This window comes from Manis pentadactyla, chromosome 4, assembly GCF_030020395.1.
Source record: "Manis pentadactyla isolate mManPen7 chromosome 4, mManPen7.hap1, whole genome shotgun sequence".
NCBI lineage: Eukaryota > Metazoa > Chordata > Mammalia > Pholidota > Manidae > Manis > Manis pentadactyla.
The window spans coordinates 137,018,432-137,033,635 of NC_080022.1; the positions used below are offsets into that span (position 1 = coordinate 137,018,432).

General features: G+C 35.3%; 1 protein-coding gene across 4 annotated transcripts in view; it reads left to right on the top strand.

Annotated features, from left to right (window-relative positions):
* The window catches only part of RABEP1 (rabaptin, RAB GTPase binding effector protein 1), a 278,399-nt gene that overhangs the window by 59,260 nt on the left and 203,935 nt on the right, over window positions 1-15,204 (top strand). The window lies entirely within an intron of this gene.

The following is a 15,204-nucleotide window of genomic DNA, read 5'->3' on the forward strand; positions in this document are numbered from 1 at the left end:
AGTACAGTGTTAATTTTATCATTGGATAAACTTTGATTTTATGTGTATTTACAGTGTATAATAAAAGCTTATTTAGAGGCTAGTGTTAAGAATGGAATTGAAAAACAAGTTGAAAAATGCATTATTCAGATTATTCCTTGTCTTCTGACCTTAATGATGATATTTAATATAGTAGGCTATGTAGTCCTAGGACACAGGACTTTGAGTGCTCTTAGTACTTGAGAGAGTGCCCTGGGCAAATCAGGACTGTCATTCTGGTAATAGCCTTAGCCATTGTTATGTTAAAACTGACGGTTCCTCGAATTTTTCCAACAGATGTTCATTTATTTATCAATAAATATTTAATACCTACTGTGAGTCAGACATTGTGCCTGCATGTGGTTATACAGAGGGAACAAAATTCACATGGTTCTTTAACTTGAAGGACTTCAGCTCTCCTGAGGAAACCAGTTATTAAGTAATTGTGTGAGTTGTTTTAAGGAAAGTGTAAAAGGCAAGTATCTATGAAGGCATATCATCAGGGACTCATCTGAAGGATAAGGGGAGAGCTTACGTTTTGGGTACTGATCTAGGAAAGTGTGTTTATGGTTTCCACATCCTCTGGATGGTTCTCAGCTCCCAATGTGCAGTGGAATAGCACCAGTAACACTGTGACCTGGGAACTTGTTAGAAAGGCAACACTTTTGGCCCTACCCCAGATTTAGGAGGAGAAACTCAGGGATTAGGGTCCAGCTGTCAGTGTTTTAGGGAGCTCTGGAGATGATTCAGATGCACACTAAAGTCTGAACCACTGCTCTAGTCTGGACCGCTGGCTCTAAACTTTAACATTGGTAAAAATCACCTGGAGAGTTTATTGGAGCTCAGTGCTCTGGGGTGCGGCCCAGAACTCAGGTTTCTGAAAAGCTAGTGGTGTAATACTGCTTGTCCAAGGACCACAGCTTTAGAATCATTTCTCTATAGACTAGTGATTGTACAATTTTTAAATTTACAAATTCCATAAAATATTGAGACAGGGACCGTGGATGTAGTCAGAGTAGGGTGAGAGCCTCCAGAGGGGGCAGGGCGGGATATTTGCAGTCAGAGCAATGTAACTACATGCAAGGAAACCGCCCTGCTAAAACTCCATGTTAAACATTGAGCTCTGGAACCATTCTTCAGTGAAATCCGTTAATGTTCCCCAGATAAAGAAGAGTAGCACATGTTTTATTATGCTAACCATTTATAAAATCATGTGTAAGGTTCACTTTTGCATACTAAAAGGCCCAGGCCTATGTGCTGTCTTTCCTCCTTCAGATCTGATGAAGTGATTTTTGCAAGCTGGGCAACTAATTTAGCAAGTAAGCCCAGGCATAAACAACACAGTAAAAGGCAGGAAGGATTCCACCTTAAAGATAAGATTGCATTTTAATACCCAAGAAGTTAAGATGTTAGAAATTCTTAACTTACTCTTCAGCAAACAATACCTCAGCCCACCTTGGGGGCTGAGCAGGTGGCCTTGTTTCATATGCCCCCAGACTAAGATGCTGGTATCTCGGAGAAATCATCAGAGGAAGTTGCTTGTGTTAAGTTAATTCTAAATATTCAGGGACCACTTAACAAGTCCACACCCCTAAGTTTTTTCATGTTCTCGAAAAATCCTCAGCTGCCTATAAAAACCCCCTAGACAACGCACCACTACGGACTCTCTTGTCCCCTCCTGGCGTGAGCCAGAAGCTCTGTCCTTTCACTGTATCTCTAAATAAAAGCCTGTACCTTGCTCTCCTACCTTGACTGTTTGTGAAGCTCATTCTTTGGTTCCGCAAACAGGAACCCCGGCATCAATATTTATATAACTTGTCACACCTTTTTAAAGTTATGTCAAAAATTTTTTATTTTGAATGTAAAATGATACAAAGGATGTAAATTCTATCTTATTATCAATACTTACAATTCAGAGTAAAACCTCATGCTTTTAAACATATCCAGTGGAATCAATCATAGTGGTTTAATATCCATCACCATAAAAAATACATGAGTAAGCTCTTTAGCAGAAATTTTATGTTTTTTTCCCTCCTTGTGTTGGGTTTTCTTTTTTACATCTTCCTCAGAAGTTTATTCTAAAAAGAACACAAATTCAAGTGTGCATCAGAATTTTACTTGTAGGGTTTGTTAAAACAAAGATTGCTGGCTCCCATCCTAAGAGTTTCTGATTCACTAGGTCTGGGAATCTAGAATTGTATTTCTAGCAGGTTACCAGGAGATGCTAATGTTGCTGGTTCAGGGACCATACTTGAGAACCACTGGCCTAAACAAATATTTTGTGCTTGAGAGCCATTTAAAAAAATTTTGGTCAGACTCATCTACAACAAAAATACGCATGTAAATTTCTTCTTTATTGAGTTATCATTACAGTTATTCAAAATATATAATTCACCATGAATATTTTATACATTTAAAAAAAGTTATTATTAAAATGTAAAAGTTATTGGAAACGCAGGTCTTATGAGATATATTGGATCTCCCAATTAAGTTATTAACCTCTGGGTGAGTATCTTTCTAGAAGAAGGTGTTTCAGGTTTTTTTCTTGTAAAACAGATGTAAGTGTTGAGAACCCTTGGTCTCATAAATAAGTAGGTGAAGATAGAAGATTTTTAAATAGCTATTATTATTCCATTTTCTTAACTCTTTCTGAATTATATGTTAAGTCATAGTGGTCTGCTTCAAAAATATTTTTATTCTATTGGCAGATAACTCAATAAGGTCTTCCTTCAATTTTGTTGAAAGTAGACTTTGCAACCTTTCAAAATATTTGTTACCCACTTACTAGTCATTCCCTTTTTTGTTACTGATACTGATATTTGAAATTGTCCCTCTGGTTTGATATCAGAGTAGTTTTTACACACAGGGCAGTGAACCGTAGTAAAATTCAGGATGGGTGAGAAGCCTTTCTTTTGTTAAGTAGGGTAAGGGTGTTAGGTAAAGGGAGGTGGGCAAAGACAATCTGTACTTAAATACCCCTCTATTTTAGGAAAGAATATTTGTGAATGTTGAGGATATTGAAGTAGATTCCTTTAAATCAATATTGTAAGGTTGAAGGCACTGGGGGGAGGGTTGAGCACGTCGGACACTGATGACCTGCCAAAGGCCCCAGCTGCTGCCCCTCCCAACCTGAAAAATGTGCCTTGGGCTAGCCAATCCCCCTGCCGCTGTAAATCTAAGCTCTGCCTCCTCCCCCTACCTTCTTTAAAAACTCGCTGACTGTCTACTTACGCGTGACTTTCCCAGCCTCCATTTCTGTAGACTGAGAAACCTCGCCCAGGAATTGCGTTCAAATAAACTCCCTGGCCCTTTGTTGCCTCTCTTCGCCTCTTCGCCTGCTTATTTTGGCTAGAATTTATCTTACAAATATGTGCCAATGAATCCCTTGGAAAAGCTTTGCATACCACCAAGGGTGTATGTACCCCACTTTGAAGACCACTGCCTTGGAGTGGTGTTATTCAGAGTATAGGTTGTAATCCATTGATGGATAACCCATTAAGTGGGTTGTGACCAGCAATTAAAAAAAAGGGAATACAGTGGAAAATAATAGACCCTGTTAAACTTTGTAAGGCTTAAGGAAGTACAGTTGCACAAAATGTTTTGTTTCAGTTACATATATACATGTAAATATAGAGTTGCAATATAAAATATATTTCTTGCTGTGAATTATGGTCAGAGAAGTTTGAAAGCCAGTGTTCTGTAGGTGGAAGGTTCATAAGCTTCCCGGAATTCCACCCTGGCTTGGAAAGGCTTACCTACTGACTGTAGTATGGAATGGGGTTTTGTTTTGCTCATGGCTTAAGTAGGAGGGCTGTTTCCTGTTTGATTTTGTTCCTTCATAGGCTGACAAGGAGATGGGAAAGCTGGTGTTCCTGTGTAGGCATGGTGGCACTCTGCAAGACACTGTGAAGGTTGGGATGAATGAGATGGTTTTTATCTTCAAGAAAGTATAGTGTACCGGGGTAGATGATACATTTTGCACAGTGTCATTGCTCTAATGTTAAGTATTATGAGAAGTAAGTTCTGTCCAGTTCTTCAATATGTTCATGTGAATTTGTTAACCTCTCCTTTTAAAATTTGTTTTAACCTTGAATTGATGAGACAGCACTCTAAACTGTGCAATGGTATGTTCTTATCTGTAAAACCTTTAATGTATATGTCTAAGGTTATGGCAGTATTTCCTCTGATGACTAATTCAAACTCAGTATGATACTGGCTATGACATCCTTTTGTCCTTTCACCTTTCACACCAATAACTGTTTTGTTTTGGTTTGGTTTGATGCTTGATCATCCTGTAGAGCTTTCTCTTTCACTCTTTGCTTATGCAATAAATTCAAGTTAATCTTGTTTAAGATTTGTTCATTTTGCTTTCTGTTTTTCTCTGTCCCCAAATAAAACATTTAGGGTTTCTCTTGTTCTTATTTTCTTTTTGGAATTATAAAATTTTCTGTAAAATTCTGAAGAAATGAAAATGACTAAGAATCATTTCTGAAATACATTATCAGTTAGTTTTATATCTGATCTAAACAGCTTGTAATGTGAGTTCATTAAAATTTACTTGATATGTTCTAATTGCTTTGAATACATCTAGACTCAGTAAATAATCTGTATATGTACTATTACATATTTCCTATCTGAAGTTCTCAGTGAACTTAAGTTGGCCATAGAGAACAATTTTGGTAACTTTTACAAAATTTCAAAAGGAAGAATGTGATCCTTTTTGAGATTTTTTGGTGGCATTTCTAAAGAAAATGCATAATGTATGAAAGTTAAATGTTAATGCAGTTTCTGTCTTTGCTGTTAGCCTGTATCGCAACAAAAATTAAATCTGAAGATGTAACCTAAAGCAACAGCTTATTATTGCATTTACTCTGAAGTATAAACCTAGTCTTTTATTTCTTTTCTTTTTTTTTATAGGGTGTCATTGATATACACTCTTACGAAGGTTTCACATGAGCAGCATTGTGGTTACTACATTCACCCATATTATCAAGTCCCCCCCCGACCTCATTGCAGTCACTGTCCATCAGCGTAGTAAGGTGCCACAGAGTCACCACTTGTCTTCTCTTAAACCTAGTCTTTTATGATTGTTACAGGTAACAGCATAAGTCATGGTTTTGATGTGCACATCAGTATTTGTTTTATCTTTCGGCAAACCAGGTCAAGGTAACCCTGGAAGTACAAACATTGGTATTTTTCTCAATAGGAACAGCTTTTGCTTTGGTGTTGTAATAGCTGTGCTTTTATGTATTTGGAGAACAGCTGAAGTACAGGTGCAAACAGTAATGAGGAATGCTAATAAAAGAGATTGTTACCTTTGACTACCCTTACTGACTGTTCCTGCCTTAGCACTTATTCTTTTTCTGACTGACTTCAACTAGGACCATTATAAATATTTCTGAAAGTTTTTACTTTTATGTTGAATTTCAAAGAAGTATTTAGCTTTCAAAAAAGGTACTTGATTTAGTTTTCTCCTTTAACCAACTTCAGTACAAAGGTTGGAACTGCAGAAGTACTTGTGTTCTGGAAATCCTTTTTTTTGGTCAGTAAGAGCCTGTTACATGAGCCAGCAAACAGTAGGCCACAGAATTCTCAGTTTAAAGGGAAGTAGTAGAAGTAGAGTTCATGTTAATCAACAGAAGACAGTGAAATTTTCTAGTGGTGTTCAAAAGGATTTTGTACACTGTCATAATTTATATAAAGCTGTGATGCTAACTAGTCAGTTTCAGTATTTAAAAGCTAGGTCTAGGAAGATATTTGTGCTTCAGATGCCATAAGCTTGTACTCAGTTGTGAAAATAAAACTAGAGTATATTTAAAAAAATTAAAAAGAAGCATTAGAAATCTTGGAAATACAATTAAAAAATTGAAATAAATTACTTGGTTGAAACTAAAGACAGGGCACAAGATTTTAGTATATTAGCAAAGAGTATTGAGGATTTCTCCTTCCCAGAAACACAGAGAGAGAAATATCAAAGAGCAGTTGACACAGAGGCTGAATTGAATATCCAACTCATATCTGAAAAGAATTCTAGGAGAAGAGAATGGAGGGAGTGGTAGAGAATATTTGAGGAAATAATAACTGAGATTTTTCAAACATTAAGAAAAATGTGACTTCTCAACGTAAATAGTGAATACCAAGAATGGTAAATAATAATAAATTCACACTTTAAAACATCAAGAATGAAAGGAAAATATTGAAAACTACCAGAGAGAAGAAAGTTATGCTAACAGGATATATAACATAAGCAAAACAGATGACAGGAGACAAACTAAGATCTTCAGTATGCAGAGAAGTAACTGTTGAAGTTTTATATGTAGCTAAATTCAACAGTGAGAGCAAAATAGGTATGTCAGGCATACAAAAACTAAGAGCATTTTACTACCCACAGAAATCACCATAAAACTAGTAAAGATAACATTTGCAAGAAGAAAAGTAAATATAAAGGGGAAGTATAGGATATGAGAAACAAAACCAACCATAGAAACTGATAAATCTGACTACAAAATAAATTTAAAAAACCTCTTAGTTCACTTTATTTCTTTAAAAGAAAAATTAAAATGAGAAATAACAAGATGGGTACTTAAGGCAAAAAGGTTGCAGGAATATAGAAGGCTATCTCATAATGAAAGAAACAATCTACCAAGAAAAAAATGTAACAGACGTGAACTTCAGCAAAATAGCCATGACATGTCATGAAAATTAGAAAAACAAATTGATAACTACACATACAGGAGATGTTTAACATTGTGGCAGATAGCTTTGAGCAACAGAATTTTAGAAACCTTGCTCTCCTAGGAATTCTGTACCCAAGAAACCAAAAATATGCATTCCTTTTATATTCATAAGGACCACTTTAAAAATTGTCCATGTACATCTAAAGGGAGACTCAACATATTTAAAAAATCAAGCTACTTATCATGTTTTCTTACTTAATGCAGTTAGAAAGATTTTAAACAATGTAAATTTTTTTTTAAGTTTAGAAACTGAGAATGCATTCCTGTTGCTCCTGAGTTGAAATCATAATGGAGATTGCACAATACTTAGAATAAGATGAAGATACTTGTGGGATGCAGCTAAAGCTGCTTTGAGAGTAAGCGTATAACTTTAAAAGTGTGTTATAATTTATTAAGACACGAGAGATTGAAAAATTATCTAAGTATTTAATTCTAGAAGCTAGAAAAAGAGTGAGCCCAAAGAGAGTAGAAGAACAAAAATAATTTAGAAATTAATGAAATAGAAAGCAAAGTTAACAGGTAAGAAACTCAATAAAATCAAAAGCACATCTTTTGGAAAAGCGAATAAAAAGAAAATAAAAAGGAGACATAAGTACTCATAGAGTGGAGATGCAAAAGCATAAGAGTACTATGTATCTCTGTGCCCAAAATCTGGAAATTTAAATGAAATGAATAACTTCCCAGGAAATATGAATTACAAAATTACCTTAAGTAGAAAACCTGAATAAATCATAACCATGAGAGAAATTAAATCAATAAACAATTCTTATTTACAAAGGATAACACAGGTTTTATAGGCAAATTTTGTGAAATCTTCAAGGAAAGTTTTTTCCTATCTTTTGTATACTATATCAAAGCAAGAAAAAGAGCCATCCATTCATTGTGGGATTAGTATAACCTTGCTGTTTTAACAAGAAACATTAATACTAGCTTACCAGTAAACCAGACTCATTTATGACCATGGAGTTTTAAAATCCTAAATAAAATTGACATCAGTAGAATATTAAAAAGTAATATAACCATGCACACTAGGAATGCAAGGATAGTTTAACATTAGACCATTAGACCATCAAGTTATTGATGTAATTTACTACATTAACAAATTAAATGAGAGAAACTGGAAAGAACATTCAATAAAATTTAATACCCCTTAGTAATGAGTTCATACTAGTTCCTAGCAAACTAGGAATTGAGGGGACCTGCCTTAGCGTATGGAAATGTTTCTATTAGAAACTTATAGCATATATCATACTTGATGATGAAAGGAGACAAGGCTGATTGTTGGTACTTTAATTCATTTTTGTACTACAGATCCTCCTAGTCAATAAAATAAAATTACAATGAATTTATAAAATTTGGAAAGTTAAAAGATTTGCCTCTATGTGGAGTCCATATGATTATCAACATAGAGGAACCAAGGGACTTCACACTGTTAGAACTAAAGAGAGTTCACATTGTTGGAATGAAGATCAGTATAGAAGAATCAGTAAGTGTTTCTCTGTACTAGTAACAAATAGGGAAGTAATAGATGAAAAATAAGTCCTGGAGAAAATAAATACCAGAAAGAAAAATCAGAACCCTTAGTCATTCGGGTGTAAGTCTAATCAAGAATGTGTAAAACCTTTATAGAGGAAAGTTATAGAAAAACATAAAGCCATGTATAAATGGAATGAGATACCATGTTTATAGGTGGAAAGACTCAATATTATAAAGATGCTTTCACCTCAAATCTATAAATTTAGAACAATTAAAATCTGTTTTCCCTCATGGGTCTTCCATACTATCTTCAATTGTACAAGGAAGAACCAGGATCAAGAAAATGGTGACCCATTATATTAAACCACCAATTTATAGGAAATACAAAGAACAAAGGAAGCAATTCAACTGTATAATAGGTATGCAGTTAGCAAAATCCAGACTGTGAGAAGCTCTGCAAGACTACCTAGTTTGCTCAATAAATATTTTGCAAGGAAAAGAAAAGATGGAGGGGAAACCTATAGATTAAATTACATACCCATTAACAGTAATGTATGGATCTTATTTAGATCTGATTCAGAGAGCTGAACTATTAAGAAAATTTAGTCAAGTGGAAATTTAACACTGACTGGATGTTTGATGATATTCGGGTGTTGTCAATTTTTTTTCAGGTATGAAAGTGGTCCTTACAAAGTGAAATAAGCCAGCCAGAAAAAGACAAATATATAATCCCACTTATATGAGGTATCTATAATAATTAAATTCATAGAGACAAAGTAGAATGTGGTTGTCAGGAGCTTGGAGGAAGGGGGATTAGGGAGTTTTTTTTTAATGGATATAGTTTCAATTTTGTAAAGATGAGTTCTGGAGATTTGATTGCACAGCAATGTAAACAACTTATCACTGAACTATTCACTTAAAAATGGTTAAAATGGTGAATTTTATGTTGATGTGTGTTTTTTAAAAATAGCCCTTTCAGAGATTCATACTGAAATATTTATGGGTAAATAAGTTTGAGAATTCCACTTCTGGTATGGTAATGTGAGGGGCTCCACAGAGCCACTTCCTAGCAAAACTGGTAAAAATTAGTTTTAAAAACAACCCTTTAGAGTCTCTAGAAGTGGTCCTAAGGCCTACAACAAATGAAACATTTCTTCAAGAAAATCTAAATTTGGTTAAAGCAGTCTGTGGCATTTGATCTGTGAACTCCCTCCACCCCAACACACACACAGACTGTTGTAGAGGTTAACTTTTGGATGAGTGTGGCAGAGAGGCCTGCAGCTCCTTCTGCCCAACCCCCACTTTTAGGATGGAGGCTATACCTTGGGTGTGGCCTATTGAGGATACTGAAGCCTTGATAGCCCTTGTCCTAGCTTGTTTGTTGGGTGGATGGTCCATCCTGGTAGAAACAAGCCCAAGAAGACCAGAAGCTACCACTACCATCTCTCTGACTCACTGTCCTGTTCCTAAAGCAAATATGTCACTCAGCACCAGAAATTACGTGAAGTTTGACAGGTGAATATGGTCAGGGAAAGACACTCAGAAGGAAGTCCTGCATGAACCATCATTCCAGTGTGACTCTGCATGTGCTGAAGGCTGTACCTTTTGAGGAACAACATCAGATGCTTCACACTGTGGGAGTGGGAGGAAGTGGGGGAGAAGAAGAAATAGACTACTAAAATTCAGTCAACCACTTAAAAAACAGCAGACAACAATAACAAGCATAATGAAGTGGGGTGGACCAGTACTAGAGCTGCTGCAATATACTAACAGAAATGTCATTTCAACAAAAAATTTAGGAAAATATGAAATAAATGGGAAACTGTGACCCATACAAAGGAAAAAAGCATACACTCCCTGTGAGGGTGACTAGATGTTAGGTTTAAAGTATGTTTAAAGAACTGAGGAAAACCATGCTTAAAGAAGGAAAGTGCAACAATGTTTCATCAAATGCAGAATATCAATACAGGGAAATTGTAATGAACCAAATAGAAATTCTGGAGTTGAAAAGTACAATGACTAAAATGAAAAGTTTACTTGCGGGGCTCAACAGTAGATTTGAACTTGTAGAAGAAAGATTTAGCTAACTTGATGATAGATCACTTAAGATTACCCAGTTTCAAGAACAGAAAGAAAGTAGGAAAATGAACAGAGCCTCATAGAAATCTGTGACATCATTAAGTGTGCAAATGTACATGTAATGGAGCACCAGAAGGAGAGGTGAGAAAGAAAAAAAATATTTGAAGAGATAATAGCTGGAAATTTCCCAAATTTGATGAAAAGCAGTAATCTACACATCTAAGAAGCCCACTGAACTCTTAAGTAGGATAGAGATGTGCAAAGAGATACACAGACATCACATTTTACATCATAGTAAAAGTGTTGAAACCCAAAGACAAAGAGAAAATCCCTAAAAGGAGCCAGAGGAAAACAACTTGTCATCTGTAAGAGAACCTCAATAATATTAACATCTGACTTCTTGGAAACAATTGTGGCTATAGATAGTGGGATGATACTATCTTTCTTAGGTAAACAAAAATGGAATTATTTCCTAGCAGAGTGCTTTACAAGAAATACTAAAGGAAGTTCTTCAGATGAAAGCAGCTGATTCCAGGCAGTAATTTGAATTCCCGTGAAAAAACCCAGAGTCCTCAGTAAAGGTAGTTGTGTAATTATAACACAGTATAAATATATAATTTCTTAATGGATTTTAAAAAGCAATTATATAAACCAATATGTATATTATTTATTTGATCTATGACATATAGAAATGTAATATATTTGCCACTATCAGCACAAAGGAGTTGGGTGAGAGGAAAGCTGTATTGGACTAAGGAAATGATACCAGATGGTACTTCCAACCCCAGGATCAAGTGAAGAAAGCCAGAAAAGGTAAATAAGGCCAATATAACACATACTGTGGTATATACTTTGTCTCCTTTCTCCTCAAAGCTTTATTAGAAATGTTACTTGAAGCGATAATACAGCAATGTATTGGGTTCATAACATGTATAGATGGCAATGTATGTAACAACAATAGCACAGACATGAGAAAAGGGAAGAGAGCTATAGAGCAGTAACATTTCTATATTTCATTGGAATTCAGGTTGTATAAATCTGTAGTAAATTCTGTTAAGATGTATGTGGTAAGGCCTAGGGCAACCACTAGAAAATAACACCAGAAAATATAGTGTAGGGAATCCACTGAAAAACTATTTGAACTATTATGAGTTTTAGCAAGGTTGCAGGATGCAAGATCAACATACAAAATCAACTGTATTTCTACACACTTGTAATGAATAACCTGAAACTAAAATTTGGAAACAATTCCATTTACAATAGCATCAAAATATACTAAGAAATAAATTTAACAAGATAATAGCAAAGCATGTACTCTGAAAACTTCAAAAAACTTCAAAAATTTAAAAAGGTCTAAGTAATTGGAAAGACATCCCATGTTCATACATCAGAAGACTTAATATTGGCAGTACTCCCCTGATTGATTTACAGATCCAATGCAATATCATTTAGTCTCAGTTGCCTTCTTTGTAGAAATTAACAAGCTGATCCTAAAATTTATGTGAAAATGTTAGGGATCCAGAATAGCCAAAGCATTCTTGGAAAACAAGAACAAAGTGGAGAACTCAACACTTTTTGATTTCAAAACTTAGTACAAAGCAACAGTAATGAAGACAGTGTGGTACTGGAGTAAGGATAGACACAATTCAATGGAATAGAATTGAGAATTCAGAAATTAACCCTCACATACATGATCAGTTGATTTTCTACAAGGTGCAAAAAACAGTTCAGTGGGAAAAGAATCATCTGGATATCCACATGTGAAAGAATGACTCTGGTCCCCTAAAGTCTACAAAAATAAACTCAGTGTGTCAAGGACCTAGATTTAAAAGATAAGCTATAAAATTCTTAGAAGAAAACATAGGAGTAAGTCTTTGTGACTTTGACTTAAGCAATGATTTCTTAGGCGTGACACTATGAGCAAAAGTAATAAATGAAAAACAAATTTGACTTCATCAAATTAAAAATTTTTGTGTTTCCAGGGATACTATCAAGAGAGTGAAAAGATGACCTACTGTATGGGGGAAAGTTTTGCAAGTATTATATTAGATAGGGGAATTTTATCTAGATTATATAAAGAACTCTTACAACTCAATAACGAAAAGACAACCCAGTTAAAAATCAACCAGTTTAAAGTCAAAAGATCTGAATAGACATTTCTCCAAAGAAGATATGCAAATGGCCAGTAAGCACATATGTGATAAGATGCTCAGTATCATTAGTTTTCAGGAAAGTAAATGAAAATTACAAGATGCTACCTCACACCCCCTAGGCTGGCTATATCAAAATGTCAGTTAATAACAAGTGTTGGTGAGACTGTAGAGAAATCAAAACCTGAACACTTGTCAGGAATGTTAAGTGGTGCAGCAGCTTTGAAAAGTAGTCTTAGTTTCTCAAATGGTTGAACATAGAGTTCCCATTTGACCCAGCAATTCCACTCCAGGTGCATGCTCAAGAGGAAAGAAAACACGTCCATACATAAACTTGTACATGAATTTCCATAGCAGCATTATTCATAATAGCCAAAAAGTGGGAAACAGCTCAAATACCCACCAACTGATAATGGATAAGCAAATAGTTTTTATTACACCTTCATAAAAGGAATAAGTACTGACATTAATTACTACATGGATGAACCTTGAAAGCATTATGCTAAGTGACAAACCAGTCACAAAGTATCACATATTGTATAATTCCATTTATAGGAAATGTCCAGAATGGGTGATCTATAGGGATAGAAAGATTCATAGTTGCCTAGGACTAGGGCCTAATGGGTTGAGGGGTGATAAAGAGTACTGGGTTTCTTTCTGGAGTGATTAAAATGTTCCAAAATTGATTGTGGTGATGGTTGCCTAAGTCTGTGAATATATTTAAAAAAGAGATATCACTATGGAAGCAACGTGTCTATCAGTAGATGAATGAATAAAGAAGATGTGGTACATATACACAATGAAATACTGTTCAGCCATAAGAAGAAAACAAATCCTACCATTTGCAACAACATGGATGGAGCTAGAGGGTATTATGCTCAGTGAAATAAGCCAGGCGGAGAAAGACAAGTACCAAATAATTTCTCTCATTTGTGGAGTGTAACAACGAAGTAAAACTGAAGGAACAAAACAGTAGCAGACTCACAGACTCCCAAGAAGGTGCTAGCGGTTACCAAAGAGAAGGGGTCGGGGAACACGGGTGGGGAGGGAGGGAGAAGGGGATTGAGGAGTATTACAATTAGTATACATGGTGTGTAGGGGGTCACAGGGGAAGACAGTGTAGCACAGAGAAGACAAATAGTGACTGGCATCTTAACTACACTGATGGACACTGACTTCAATGGGGTATGGGGGGAACTTGATAATGTAGGTGAATGTAGTAACCACATTGTTTTTCATGTGAAACCTTTGTAAGAGTATATATCGATGATAAGTTAATTAAAAAAATGAGATATCACTATTATAATGGCCAAAGTCTAAAACACTGACAACACCAAATGCTGATGATGTGGAGCAACAGCAACACTAATTCATTGCTGGTAGGAGTGCAAAATGGTACAGCCTCTTTGGAAGGCAATTTGGCAGTTTGTTACAAAATTAAACATACTCTTAGCATATGATCCAGTGACTTTGTTCCTTGGCAAAGGCTACATTCTGTATAATTCTAATTATATGACATTTTTAAAAAAGGCAAATAATGGACACAGTAGAAAGGTCAGTGGTTCCCAGGGGTTAGGAAGGAAGAAGGAATGAATAGGCAGAGCAGAGGATTTTTAGGGCTGTGAAATTATTCTGTTTGATACTACAATGATGGTTATATGTCATTATACAATTATCCTAATATAAAGTACTGACTTTGAAGATAAAGGTGTGTCATTGTAGGTTCAGTGATTTTACAAATGTACCGTTGTGGTGGGGATGTCAACAGTAGGGGAGGTTCTGTGGGTTGGGACAGGGAGTACAGTTGACCCTTGAACAACATGGGAGTTAGGGGTGCTGACCCTCTGCACAGTTGAAAATCCACATAAAACTTTTGACTGTCCCAAAAACCTGGGGTGCTGACCCTCTGCACAGTTGAAAATCCACATAAAACTTTTGACTGTCCCAAAAACCTAACTGTGAAAAGCCTACAGTTGACTGGAAGTATTACCAATAACATAAAGTCAATTAACATATTTTGTATATTACATGTAGTATATACTGTGTTCTTTCATTAAAGTAAGCTAGAGAAAAGAAAATGTTTTTTCAAATTGTCACACATCTCCAAAATACTTCCCAGTATATATATTGAAAAAGTTTATGTATAAATAGATCCACCTGTGTTCAAGGGTCAGCTGTGTATGGGAACTCTGTACTTTATTCAGTTTTGTTGTGAACCTAACATTACTCTAAAAAATAAAGTTTATTAATTTAAAAAAATGTCTGAGATCCGTCTCAAAATGATATGGAGTGCAAACAGGTTAATGGGGCAAGATTGCCCATGGATTTATGATTGCTGGACCTGGATGGTGGGGATATGAGGGTTATAATAATAGCTTATGATATCTGAGAGTAGGGAAAGTTCCTATACTTTATTCAAAACTGTCATGGCCTGTTTATTAAACTATTATAGGAAATTTTAAGCATATGAAAGAGTAGACAAAACTGTAATAGTATAGTATTGGTGTGAGAATAGGCAAATAGACATTTTTTTAAAAGTTCTGTAATCAGACCCTCACATAAATGCAAATTTGATACATGACATAGGTGGCATTTTAAAGATGGGAAAAGACTGGGGCAGTGGGTGTAAAACAATGGGAACATCTGTATAGAAAAGCATTGCCTATGAAAGTAATAGTTAATATATTGATTGGTACTATGATATTGGAGCTAATGAATAAAGTAGTTATATGTATTAACAATAT